The following is a 13,452-nucleotide window of genomic DNA, read 5'->3' as shown; positions in this document are numbered from 1 at the left end:
TTGACGCTGTCGGCAAGTCGGTCACTTCATCGAACAATATTTTCATGGACGATCGAAAATTTAATTTCCCAACAAATAATTTTGATTTTAAAATTTCGAATCTCAAAAAATCCGACTCGAAGGCAGTGCAATCGCTGATTTTTGCGATAGTGACAATAACAATTTCCGCAATCTATTGCTATCACCAAGGCAAGGCATATTTTCAGGATTCTTTTTGTTGAGAATTTTCAAGAATTTTAAAAAATCTCGAGAATGTTCAGTAACTCTAAAATTTTACAAGAATTTCAGAAATTTTCAAAGAACTTTAAATTCGAGAATTTCTTCGAAGTTCACAAAAAATTAAAACTTTAGAAAATATCAGATACCAACTTTGCCTGCGAATATCTACACCACTCTAAGGATAATATTCGTACGCGCCTACAAATAGCTTCTGTAAAAGGGAAATACTATTCGCAAGCGCCTACGAATCGTCAAACTATTATAAATATGCTGTTCGTCGGAAATCTAGCCTGCGATTAGCATTTGTAACAGTAATATGCCATTCGCATATGCATGCTCAAACATAGGAAGAGAAAAATTTAAATGAATTTTCATTTTACATTTTTGCTTCAAATAATGCCCTTAAATCTTATGCTTTGATTTAATTTCAAATTTTAGATCAAATTGGTAAAGGGTACTCATTCTCTTATTGACAGTATACAACTCCAAAGAGTTGTCAATTTTTTTTTGAACTTTTGAGAGCTTTTGTGAGCTTTTTAGAATTAATTCTTAAATATTGGGCTATATATCTGTTCGAAAGCTAAAGCGAGATGTCAAAGGTCAAAAATGGAAATGAGTCAATTACTGCATACTAGTCAACATCGTTGTCAAATTTAGTCATTCTACTTAGTAAAAAGTAGATGAGGACGAGAAACAAAAACAAAATTTAAATTATCCAACACCATTCTAATTAAAAGTCCAAAGCAATCAACCTAATTAAAAGAAGGAAAAAAGAGCATTGCAAAATAATGGAGTAAAAGGCACGCACGATATTCCATTTTATTGTTTCGTTCCACTATTTCTATAACATTGTGAATGACGTCACTTATGCAAATAAATTTTATAGCACACGCATCTATACATTATACATATAAAAATAGAAATATGCTGGGCTGCGCTGCGCTACTATAAGCTTTTCCTAATACAAAAAAAAACCTCTTGCAAGACTTTTACACTCCGAATTCTTTTTTATTTTAATATTTTTTTATGTATTGTTACGCGGGGTCCTGCTATATAAAAGTCCACCTAGCAATATTTATCTAAACAAGCGATTTTTCTTACATCTAAAACCATCTCATATTCATCTATTGCAGAGAGCATTTTTATTTCGAAACGTTTTTTCTTCTTCTTTTAATTCGCATTAAAAACCATCATAAATTAACTTTTGTTTTGTTGTTGTATTGTTGTGTGTAAACTGAATTCCGAGTTTTGCTCGGCCATATTCGTGCAACTTTATATAAGCTCAATTGATATGTAGTTTTAGCTTGCTTTTATGTATATCCATCGAAATGTTCAGAGGAACGAAAAAAAAAACTCTGTGCACAAAATATACATAATACGTTTGGCAATATGCCTGGCATATTATATAAACATATACCATAGCAGCAGCAAGCAGAAGCAGCGGTGCGTTTTCTGTTTGCTGCGTGGTGTTTGCGCTCTAACCTCCCACCTTCACCACCCATCCGAAAAAAAAAAGTCAGCCACCGCGAAAAACACCAAACAATTTTTCTGCACTCGAAAAAGCTTCCATTCCTACATAACAAACAAAATGCTGAATGCGTGTTGGAAAGGAAAAGTGTTAGTGCTTTTTGGATATTACTTGGTAGTGTCACATCCATTTGGCTCTATCTCTCACGACCTAGAACATATTTACGCACTAACACATTTTCGAACGCACAGAATATGAAGTAGAAAAAAAAACTGAATTTGTTTTGTGTTGTGTATGCGCATATAGGATCGTTTCGTATAAGAAACTAAACGAAAAAAAAAGAAACTCAAAATCTCAAATCACTCTCTTAACAATTTCGGGTACCTAAGCACAGTGTTTTTTTTTACATGCTTTACATTGTGCGTATGTAGAGATATGAGTATAATAGAAAAATAACATCTCGCTCATATAGCCTTGCAAAGCAGCAACGTTGTCATACGGTATACGAACACACCATTATACGCATCTAGTAACGCAGTTAACGCAGTGTTTTCGATATGTTGGTATATAATATTCCCACTGTACGTGCGTACGGGTTGGTCCTCTCGCTCATTGCTGTTGTGTGGAGAAAAAAAAATGAATTTCGATGTATTTTATATGCGGAATGACATAATATTTTTGGAGATTATAATTTATTTGAAATATTTTAGAGGAAGGGTATGGTGGGACGGTTGTGCTATAAGAGTTAGAGCGCAATTTTTTTTTGTTATGCTGAATTTAGTTTTTCGGTACACTGTCAATGGTCGTTGGTTCATTGAGGAGATTTGGATTTATTTTTCGGGTTTTTTTTCGTTGATTTATGGGAATATAGACTTAGTCAATGAGTGTGCTCCTTCATCGACACCAGGCATATCAGCAAAAAACTCAGGAACTATTTTTGGGAAAACGTTTTCCAAATGTTTTGAAGGCTTTTCTACTTTACCCGAACATTCTCCCAATTCTGCCATATTTTTCCAAAAAAGAGGACAACTTTTAGGAAAATTAAGGTAAAAATGAGAAAACGCTTTCCCAAAAATAGTCCCTGCTGGTTCTTCTTTTCATCTAATTAAATTTAATTGATTGATAGTCATTTGTTTACTGAGGGAAGAAAATAGGAATTTCCCAGATGTGAATGCAACGTTTTTCGTGCGAGGTGTGATTATCCGTTTTTATACACGAAAACGGAGACAGTTAGATGGTAAAAATTTGGGTTTTCTTCACTATCAAAACAGTGGGAGAGAAAACAGACATTTTCACTCTGAAGTGGTCATCAGACAAAGCGTCAACAAAGCTTTATTTTCTTTTGAGTGGAGAATAATAAGGCTAATCACAACGCAGATATGAAATATATATTCGTTCAACGTAGGAAGTCGAATTTCGATGGTGGCATCAAGTTACCAGAGAAAATATATTTTCCAATTTTTTAACAAGAAATGCTTCCGAAATTTCAGCGGAGTGTTGTGAACAATCTCTTACTTCATTAGTTTTAGTTATATCATACATTTTGCTATAAAGGATCACACAAGACAAGATCGCCATATAGCAATTAAATCTATTCCTTCTTTTGCTTAAAGTGTCAGATACAGCTTGGACTTCTTCAGTCTTACTGAAACGTTTTACTATAAAAGAATAAAAAACTAGCCTGAGCTCATCGTTCTCCTTTTTCGTCGTTATCGATAGCAAATGAAAAAAATTGACGTCAAAATTAATTACCGCAATCCTTTTGTTAGCTGCCATAATTATTTGACTTCATTTATGAATTATGTACAACAGTAGACAAGTCATTAAGATTATTTCAGTAAAAGCCTGACAAGAAGCCCCAAATACACAATCGAATGACTAAAAAAGCTCTGCACACAATATCCGCATTTGCGCTTCCATCCAGAATGTATGAGAATTAGAATGAATTTTCCTAACAGTGTATTGCCATTAAACATACCGCATACATTATAATACATTCGCACGCACAATCGCAAGTGTACTGCCTATGTACATGCAATTCATGTTGACGGTCATATCAAAAACATATACACATTCATACAAAACAGTCGAAAATTTTTCGGTGGTTCCTTTCTCTTTCTATATGCGATCCATAGCAACGTGTTAGATTTTCTTACGTTATATTTGCGCGCACCAACACATAGCCATACGCAACTCTCTTCAGCGTTTTCAAAGCATTAATCTAATGCTTTTGCTACTGCGACTGAATCGAACCAACGAAAAATAAAATGGGAAAAAAATCATAATAATACCACGAACCGTGTAGCTTTTTCTGCTGGTATGGGTTACATACCAAATAAATAAATATGAATAAAAAAAACTCAACCATTCATACATGTATGCAATTCACATTATCGACTCCACACAACAAAAATGCGAGATACATACACACACACACACGCATGTATCTCTATACCCGAAATTTTCGTTTAGGCACATCAAAAAATATTTTTTGGTAATTTCTCTCTCATAGAACACAATGTGCAACGCATTTCAGTCGCACGCATCCCATTCAATATTGCCGTCTTCGTCTCGCCTATCGCAACCGGGCCGAAACGCAACTCTAAAATTCATGTTTGGTCTATTCGGCCCTAGGTTTTGGAGGTGCTTGGAGCGTGCACTCGAAAAAAAAAACAGTGCATTGCTAGCTAAAAAATATTTAGTTTTCAAAAAAAATTATTATTAAAAAATAAAAATAAAAAACAAAAAAATTATCTTCAACAACAAAAGTAAAAATTAAATTAAAACAAAAAAAAAAGTTTCAATCAAATGCTATTTCGAATTATAATCTTATCAAGAAAAAAAAAATTGCATTGAGAACGACAAACGAATAATAAAAAAAATATATTTGATTTTTAGACAATTTTCATTGATGATTCAGTTGTGAATTACTATACGAATCGGGAAGAAGTGTTCCGAAAAAATATTATGAGCGAAGGTTATAATGTGATTGGGTACCAATACCGAAAATAATAAAAAACACTTATTTGGAAAAAGGAACTGCGATTAGCAAGAAGTGTTTGTTTGTGCGATTGAATTGTTTAAAGGAATAGAAGTGGATGGGAAGAGGAAGTATACATAAATTGGAGAAAAAGGATACTGAGCATAAAGAACTTCGATCCGAATTAACGAGAAGAGTTTTTAATTTCTAATTTAATTTGTTTCTATTTTTTTTGGTAAATTGTAAAGAATGTTGTGATTTGTTGTTTATTTTTGATTTAAGTAAAAGAAAAAGTGGTGAACGAAAGAAAGAAAGAAAAACTGTAAAAACATCCCCTAAACGCAAATAAACCAAACAAACAAAAAAACAATTTTCGACGAGTGAAATAAGGAAATTTAAAAAAAAACATTTTTTCGGTGATTGAACCAAAACAAAACGAAAAATAATAATAAAAAAGAGGAAAACGAATAAAGAAACGTGAGAATGAATTTTGATGATGTGAACAAGCAAATCTATCGCATTCGCAAAATTGGATTAAAAATGCGCTAAGATTCTTTCTGACAATAAAATCTATAATTTGTCCATACAATTTGGAAAACTTACATGCAAAATAAATTTCGAATTGTTTTCTAAATGGTTATGAATATGAATATTCGGTGCAAATAAAAAAAAAGTTTTGGGAAGTAGTTTGAGTGGAAAATTATCAATTTTGGAATTATATATCTTCACGAACGCCGAGTACTGAAAAAAGGTGCGTATTATTTGTATTAATGACACAAAAAAAATTATATTCAACCCAAAACTCGATTACCTCCTCTCTTCATATAGTATAAAAATTCACCTTTTTTTACGCACATTCATAGTTATCTCGCCTCGTTCAAATATACGAACTTATATATGATTGTGCGTTTTATATTCCTATTACGTGAATGAATGTTAGTTTCGTATCTGTCCCGAAAAAAAGCAACACACATTTGCTGTGCAATAACATGAGTAGTCTTTTTTATTTGTATTTTTTTTGTTCACTTATAAAACTGATAATCATATATCACATAAGTATATGAATAAAAAAAAAACAGAGCATGGTAGAACGCGAACTATATAATATGCGACTCTAAGGTACCTCTTCTACTTTGCATTAAATTTCTACATATGAATGAAGCATGTTTCATTTCATCATTTTGAATTCTAATTTCTGTGTTTTTTTTCTGTCTTTTTGAATTATAATTTACGAATATATTCATTACTACTCTTCGAAACTCATCACTACGAAGAATTCCTATCGTTCCCGAATTAATATTAAAACAGAAAAAAAAATTCTTCCCGCTGCTTAATACACGTAAATTCAATGAGGAACCTCCGAAATTCTTGAAATGTTTAATATTTATACATATATATCGGGTGCGTGTACGTTCATTCTATATAATTGTAATACGCAGAAAAATCAATAATCACAATGTGCAGTTTTCTCGGTCCGTGGCTGGTCGTTTTAACAGTGTATATTGTGATAAATCGGTTCGAATTATAAAAATTTTTTGAATTTTTTTCTTTCGACAAAAAAAACGAGAAAAGATTAGGAAGACTTTTTATGTGCGTAACGGTTAAACTGATTAAAATACTTATTATTTACTTCTAAGTACACATTGTCTCTTGTAATTCTGATAGTACGGTTGAGATAATTTTCGTAAAATTTATTTAATATTTTACAAAACACATTTTGTACTTGGTAAATTGAATTGCATTCGATTGCTTCAACGGTTTGCTCTCATGATTTTTTCGTAGTGCGAAAAAATATAGTTGGAGGTCATGTTGATAAGAAAAACCATGATTGGTTTGCCACTTGAGCTAAATTCAATTTTCAATGTGAAAGCTATAGCGTGAATCTATAAGAATTAATAAAATCTTTTTCGACTATTCCGTTTTGATAAAATAGGGATTTCATACCGTTCACCGACTGCAACCGAAAGACTTAATATTTGAGACCTTAAATGTCTTAACAATAGAACGTGCGTTAGCATGCATCAAGTAATATTACCCGATTTCACCACAGGCGACATTTTTACAGCTTTTCATGGTTTTCCCATCTGGGGTCGGACTAACCAATCCGCATAATAATACATGCGTCCATGAACAGTCTTAGTCTAAAGTATTAGAAGTTTTAATTCCTTGACATATTGTTAGCGTACATATCACGCGGCACAGTCATTAAATCTCCTACTTTTATTGTTTAAACAATTTTCAAAATCTTGTACTTCATTATTTTTAACATGGATTTTCCTATATAAGACAACAGTATTTGACAGTTCATCACTTATTTTTATCGTCATGGTTCCCTAACAGATGATTTGTTGATGTTCATTTGGTTGTTGTATAGTCCTATCAACCTTTTAACTTGTCTCGTAGGTTTAAAATATAATTTCAGATTGGTATACCCCAGATACCATTAATCGGTCCCAAGATTTCCATTTTCTCTCGACCGATTTTCTTCAAAGCTTATGCCATAACAAAGTTCATGTTTTGATCGTAAGCATATTTTGCAATATTGATGATTTATGACTGTCCAAATTGACCATCAATATTCTGCTCTCCATCTCTATAATGTGTTAATAGTGAATCGCCGTTGTCGTGAGCCATGGATAATTAATCCGGGTGTTGTCTGTTTCGGCCAAAAGAAATGTAATAATGACAGTCATTTCCGTCTGATCCTAGATATTGATTTGGGTATTGAGTTGAAGTGGAACGAATGTAAAAGGTTAAGGTCAAGTGCGTGTGGTTTGTGTTGCTATGATGCAATTGAAAAATATTAAATTCTGAAGAACTTCCATCAATTTCAACTCAACAACTTTTTATTTCCATTTAATGTTAAATTTACCGAAATAATCGTCGAGATGATGTGTGAAACAGAAAAACAAAATGCAAAACACTTGGTGGCTCATTATACATTACAAGTTGTAAGTGGCTGAACGCATACATTTACATACAACTTATGCATTATCCAATTTATACAAAAAAAAGTATTTTTTTTTTCTTCAAATAATTGGCACTTAAAAGCGGCCATAAGTGATATTTCGAGTCAGAAATTCATTACAAAATTATTATTTTTTGTTTCGTCTATCGAAATGCATTCCAAATGCTGTGGCAAGCAACGGTTTCGCCAAACATTTTGATTTGTTTTTTTATATTTCATTAATATAAAAATAAATAAATTTCGTGTCCAAAATAAGAGGCAATAGAAAAACTGATTTGAATTTCGGTTATTCCCATGCTGCATTTTAATTTTATTTTTCTCTATTTATCTGTTTACCAACGATGATTATGTTTGTTGTTATTACTGTTACTCAATTCTTAATTTTTATTATTTTTTTCTTTAAGCAAAATAAATTTTTATTACAAGTAACATGCAACAACGCAGTGTTGTACGTATATTGTTAGCTTAATTTTTTGGTTTAGTTTTTTTTTTCTCTATTCGTAATGACTTGTAAGATTCTTTGTTTGTTAGATGATTGTGCATGCATATAGCATGCACATAACTATATCATTAAGAGCGAAATATATTTTTAGTGTAAGCGCACAACGGTTTATAAAAAATTATTAATTTCATGCTAAGAGAAAAAAAAACCTTTTCAAAATCTGCCACCCAGCACAAGGTAATACAATGAAAGTCAACGGATGCACACAAAAACAGTGTTCGTATAATTCAACGTTATCATTTTCGTTTATCACGTTGTTTTTGCATTTGTTTTTTGGTAATTGCATTGAATTTATCGGGAACAAAGGTTTTATCTGGCTCCGATTGCTCTAATCATTGGAATTGAAATTTCATCTTTTAAAAATAACATTGTGAATGCACGTCGCATTTCGTTGAATAAAATACTTGTTCATCGCCAGCTTCTAATCACAAACTTGATTTTTCTTACAATTCACTAATAGAGCACATGTTAGATATAATTTTTACTGCACAGGAAAATTTCCATAGCAACAGTGATGTGGTGCTGATAATATTTGCAATTAAATGAAAATGAACTTGAAACTACTCTACTGCATAATGTCTAACAGAGAGCGTGTAAAAGACTCTAAACAAGAAAACATAATTAACTCACCCTCCCTGACGTAAACAATCTCGAAACAGTAGGAATGGATTGGTTGATGTTCATGGAAATCACCAGGGATTTCCCAGATTTTTCAAAAATGAATATTCGGAAAAATGTGGAATAATGTAAGAAAATATGGGAAAACGTTTTCCTAAAAATAGTTCCTGCAGGAAACCGAATGTCCAAGTTTTGACATATTTTATAGATCCTCAAAAATCCCGAAAATCCCACGAAAATTCGTGGTAATTTGAGAAAATTCAAGAAATGTCACGATTCGAGGCTTTATTAGATACTAAAGAAATTCCGCAATCTTTTGTTGTTGATAAAAGATTGTCCCAATTCTGAGAGCCTAGATTCATTTTCTAGAGTAGTCGATGCAACGTGGATCATCATTGAAAGACTAAGGATACCAGTTTTTCTCTGAACTGCAATGTAGTAGATTGATAAGCCTAGGTGCCTAAGCCGGTGCAGTTCACTGACATTTTTTTTTTGGTTCTCTCTTCCAGCATACAAGAAGCATTATCCAGAGATAAAGCTTCCCTCGCTGAAGTATCGGAATCCTAAATTAATCTTGTGTAAGGTCTCATTTCTCACAGCTTTTCCCGACTCTTCATTTCATTTCTTATAGGGTAGGAAGAAAGTGGTTCTAAGATAACTAAGGTAATGTCATACAGTCAGAGGCAGTGAAATTTCAGAGTAACTATCTATCAAAGTGTCAGGTGATATTTTTGGCATTTCATCAAACATTTAAACCTTGTTGTGGATATGGATACTGATCTCATGCCTTTTCTTTGTTACATAATTTTGGATGTAGAATGCAGTCGCAATTCTTGTTATTGTAGAAATTTATCAATGATTAATGCAAATAAATGACCTTGTCCAAATACAGGACCTATGACATAACCGCTAAGTATAAATTTTTTGGTATGCAAACCAATTTTTCGTCTAAAAGAGAAAAAAAAATATTCTCAAACAATGCATAATCGAGCGCAAATTACACAAACAAACCACTTTTTGCAACGACAATCATGACATTATACGTGTTTTTTCCTCCGCTAATGTTATTTGACATTGCATCACTTTTGTATTTTTGCTGAAAAAAAAAGTTTTACCAAAAAAAAAAATTACTGTCAATAAATGAACAAGCACACGTTTTATAAATAATACGACATTCGCTGTATGTATATCATCATGGTCAAAGGTACCACTTTTTTGCGTGCAGGATGCGCCATGATTTGTTAATTAGATGCTGGTTCTAGCTAACATACTGTTGACTATATAAAAAAAGTGTGACTAGAAATTTCGATTGGTTGGTTGGGAGGAAAACGGTTATTTTTATGAAAACTTTTATTTTTTATGAGCCGGGCCAACAAAAGTGAACTTTTAATTTGAAAATAGCAAGATAGCGAAATTGAGTTTTGTTGCATGTTTTTTACGTAACAATTCCGCACTGACATTTATAACACGCCCACGTCTGCACAATTCATTTTCGAATGGAAAGTGAAGTTAAAAATTCATTTAAAAAAAAAATCAGGAATTACTCAACAAGACAAGTTTATCGATCAAACATTTCGTCCATGTGCGGCCAAAAATTGTAGGAAAAAGTTTTAAATTTATGCATCCTGGATTGCCCTTTGATAACAAAACAACTCAATAAAATTTATATAGAAATTAAACAAGGAACAAAGAACCACTAAAAATAAAATTCTAAATTAACTTCCACTGACTGTGTGGACTGACTATATAGCTAGCAATATCACTGGCTAATTTTATATTATGAAAAGAGTTTCACTTTCCGTGCTATCCAGTTGCAAAATTTATATTATCGCAAAATAACATCATCCAACCAATAAAACGATTTTATTTTTAGTATAACCTCATGCAAGAATGAGCTTGACATTGAAAATGTGGCATCGTGCACATGACTCAGTCATATATAATACACAAAACACAAATTTAATTCATATTGTTAGCGATGCAATTTATTAATACTCATTTTATGTTATACAATTCTAGATATATATAGTGAGTGTGTGTGGTGTTTATATGGATATATGGGCAGACCATATAGTATGCTTTCCCGAAATACACCACTTTGCGTATGAAGCAGGAAAAAAATAATAATTTAAAATCAACAAAAATAAAGAAAATGTGGGCAAAAGCAAGATACATAACAGAAGTCTTGATAAAATTGTTTTTTTTTCGTCTTACATTCGCGAAATTCCCGTTCTTTTTTTCATGTTTTTTTACTTCGATGTACCATATTAAGTTTGCATGCATCTTGGTGTTTGCTCTTCCTGATGACTTCAGTGATTTTTTTTTGCTTCCGAACAATTTTTGCTTTTTTATTTTTTCGCTTTGCTGGGTGTTATATAATTTTTTGATTTACGTTTGTTTATAACGTTTTTTTTTTGTGTGCGCTTTTTATTATATGCACGGTGGAGATGTGCGCGAAAGGAGGAGGAATATGGCAAGTTGTTTCGTTTCATTTTTGATTCGTTGGAAAAGATGGATTTTTTGCGATTTTTTTTGTTTGTTTTTGCATTCGTATGATGCAGCTATTTTTAGGACAGTAATTGACTGAATTTTTTGTGTGCTTCTGTTTAAATTTTGCATTGGTAATGCGTTTTTTTTTATTTCTCTGGCTCAACGGTTAGACTTTTACGATTCCAGTTAAAACAAAGAAGAAAATTTACCGAAAATTTCGTAGATTTCCTTCAGGGAAAACTACCCACACAACAGTTTGCGAATTGTTTTATTTTCGTCTTATTGCTGAAAATTGTTTACAGATAAATTTCATGTGAATTACAACGAAAAATTTCTTTTAAAAAAATGGTTTCAGTCTTTGTGCGTTTTATCGGAAAATGGTAGCACAGTCTTTCACCCAGTTGCCAATGGCGCAAAATTAACTGACTATGGTCTGGTCGTACTACGTTGAAATGTCTAAATTTATTTTGATTGAAAAGTTTCGTCGGTTTAGAGCCTAGGGATAGCTAAAATTGATTCTTAATTCGTTGACTCAGTATGATTTTAATGAGATACTAGTACGAATGGAGTACTATTTAGCGGACCACTTTTAAAATATATAAGAAAAAAAATAGCGACTTCAGTACCAGTAACATAAATACATCTGCTATCAACAACAACGACAAAAATATAAGCAATTCATCGCTGATTAGTGTTCTCTTATATACGAAAATGTTTGTTAAGTGAAGTCATAGATTTTGTGTAAAATTTTAGAAAATAACTCAAACAACAGAAGTAGTAGATTCATCGATTTTATGCAATGAAAGTTATTTCTGAGAGATTAAAATTTAATTACAAAAAAGATTCGGTGGCGTATTATTATCCCTTCAAGATATAAGTCTAGGTCCACTTTTCCATGTGTGTTGTCATCAGCTCGCGTTACGTATTCTTTAACTTCTCTATAACAAAAACAATATCTTCAAACAACACTCCATAAATGTGCGGGTAAAATAATTAATCTTCCCTTTGTGCAAACATAAGACGAGATATATGGAAAGACATGAAATGTTGGCACACATATATATTCTACAGATTGACACCGTGAACTGATAAATTGTTCTATTTCGCAGAATTTAATTGAATGAAAATTAAAAATTGGGTAGACGTCCTTCGCATCCTTTACTCATAAAAAAAAACATGAAGAAAACCGCACAGCTTTAAATGCTAAAATTGATAAAACTCCCAAAACCTTATGACATAATAGATTTTCCTTTTCCATTCTCTTCGGCAAGGAAAAATGTTGATATAATACAATACCCACCCACCCATCGTGTGCTGTTTTTTTTTTCTTTCTTCCAATGGTGCAATATAATATTGTTCCTTCGTCTCTTTTGGTGTCGTTTTCTTCGATCGATAAACGGCATTCCTCTGGGTTTTTTTTTGTTTCTCTGTACAGGAGCATTGCTGTCGCATTTGCTATGCGAAATTATTGTATGAGGGTTTCTGGGTGTATAAGGCAAGGTTATAACACTGAGTGTATAATTCGTAAAGGGAATAAATAGCTTCACTACACACAGATAACAATGAAGATAGAATGAAATGTGTTTTTTTCTCGTTCCCGTATATACTTACTGTGAGAAGTGTGTTCTGTGCATCAGTTGTCTTGAACAGATATTATTTTATGCGAGAAGAACGGTTTGTTTGAAAGTAAAATTAACGACCGAGTGCAGATTTTCCGAAGTGAAAATAAATTAAAGTTGTATATAGGCTGTCTTCCATTCGTATCCATTCGTAATACACAGAAAAGGACGTACATTAAATATTTCTTAATAGCTGGCCTATGAATAATTTGTTCATTTCTTTCAGTCAGTAATGAGGCCATTCATGATAAATTATTGAGTGAAACCAGTTAGAAAGAGAAATTGGAGTTTTAAAAAAAATGTTTTATTTCTCCGGTATATTTTCTATCCGACTTGTGCACTTCCAACCAGTTAAGCTTATGCATAATAAATGGCCAAATTACACGTTCATCGTTTCACTTTAAAATTATTGGTATCGTAACCCGATAGTTTCGAATTTTCCGGATAGAAAAGAAATTAAAATAAAATGTAAAGTGGTACCTTCCCCACATACAGTTGAAAATGGTATGTAATCGTCAAAAATCGACCACCTTCTGGCCGAATTACGGACACGTGTGGAATGTCAAAACGTTTCGTATACGTCATTTT

The 13,452-nt window shown here is 32.3% G+C and overlaps 1 protein-coding gene across 1 annotated transcript in view; it reads left to right on the top strand.

Annotated features, from left to right (window-relative positions):
• The first annotated feature begins 4,233 nt into the window (after nt 1-4,233).
• The window catches only part of LOC119070951 (zinc finger protein chinmo), a 51,414-nt gene continuing 42,195 nt past the window's right edge, over nt 4,234-13,452 (top strand). Inside the window, exon 1 of the mRNA XM_037175506.1 lies at nt 4,234-5,418. The gene's annotated coding sequence lies outside the window, so the exon portion shown is untranslated. The remainder of the gene's footprint in view (nt 5,419-13,452) is intronic.

This window comes from Bradysia coprophila (assembly GCF_014529535.1).
Source record: "Bradysia coprophila strain Holo2 chromosome IV unlocalized genomic scaffold, BU_Bcop_v1 contig_106, whole genome shotgun sequence".
Taxonomy (NCBI): domain Eukaryota; kingdom Metazoa; phylum Arthropoda; class Insecta; order Diptera; family Sciaridae; genus Bradysia; species Bradysia coprophila.
This window is presented reverse-complemented; position numbering and strand designations above follow the sequence as displayed.